The sequence below is a fragment of the Poecilia reticulata genome, linkage group LG22 (assembly GCF_000633615.1).
Source record: "Poecilia reticulata strain Guanapo linkage group LG22, Guppy_female_1.0+MT, whole genome shotgun sequence".
Taxonomy (NCBI): domain Eukaryota; kingdom Metazoa; phylum Chordata; class Actinopteri; order Cyprinodontiformes; family Poeciliidae; genus Poecilia; species Poecilia reticulata.
This window is the reverse complement of record NC_024352.1, coordinates 1,495,295-1,496,269: the sequence shown is the minus strand read 5'-3', so window position 1 is coordinate 1,496,269 and position 975 is coordinate 1,495,295. Positions and strand designations below refer to the sequence as shown.

Below are 975 nucleotides of genomic sequence, written 5' to 3'. Positions count from 1 at the left end.
GCAAGATACCCCCCTCCCCCCCAAACATATGTCACATATATCATATGATGGGAACTTTGTGACCTCCTGACCTTCCCCTCCCACCTCCCCCATGGGATGTTTGTGACCTCCTGACCTCTCTCTGTGACCATCTGTTCATCATTATCTCCTCCCAAACTCTTTGAATTACCCAATAGAATCAGAGACAGAGAGTTTGGTCTTTTTAGGGGTTTCTGTTATAAATACTGTTGAAAAAATCAAGCACTCTACTGCTAAGAGTTTTTCAAGAACTTTACAATGTATGGAGCTAAACGAGTTCATCCTGCTGCTGAGAATAAAGAACCTGTCTCCTCTGCAACATCTGATATGGATTCGGAGTTACCTAGCCCAAGAACATTTGGTAACAAATAAACATCTGCTTGCTGAAGAAGAACCTACAATTGTATATGAGATCCCGATAGCAGTGAGACCGGATTTGGGTTCGGTGATGGACACACCAGCAAGCTCACCTTCATCACCTGATCCATCTACTTCAGAAACTGTGGATAAAAGAGAAATATTGACAAGCGGGACTTCTCTTCTATGCAAGACACCAATTTCCATCTGGGAGTTATCAAGGCCCGGAACGGGTGCCCCCAAAAGATCGACATTTTTTTTGACTCCTGTGCAGATGCCGGTGCTCCAATCCGTCAAAGAAGACTGGTGTTTAACACCTCACGGCTCTTGGGGCTCATGGGGTTATGTTTTCTGTTATGAGTCTGGAGAACTTTACCTGTACCAGCTGGACAAAGATGAGGAGCTTGCACCAATAACACATATATACAGCCTCAACTATAATGATTGGGCAGTGCTAAAGCTTGCAATTCCTCGTGCCAAAGAAAACATCGAATCGGCCTTGAAGACAAGAGAAGATGAGGTTGACCCTCAATCTGCAAAGAAAACCAGAAAGCGGTGTTTCCCGACCGATACTGAAATTGGAAGGGGAGAAATTCTCTT

General features: G+C 44.4%; 1 protein-coding gene across 6 annotated transcripts in view; it reads right to left on the bottom strand.

Annotated features, from left to right (window-relative positions):
• akap6 (A kinase (PRKA) anchor protein 6) overlaps nt 1-975 on the bottom strand; it is a 241,143-nt gene that overhangs the window by 223,238 nt on the left and 16,930 nt on the right. The window lies entirely within an intron of this gene.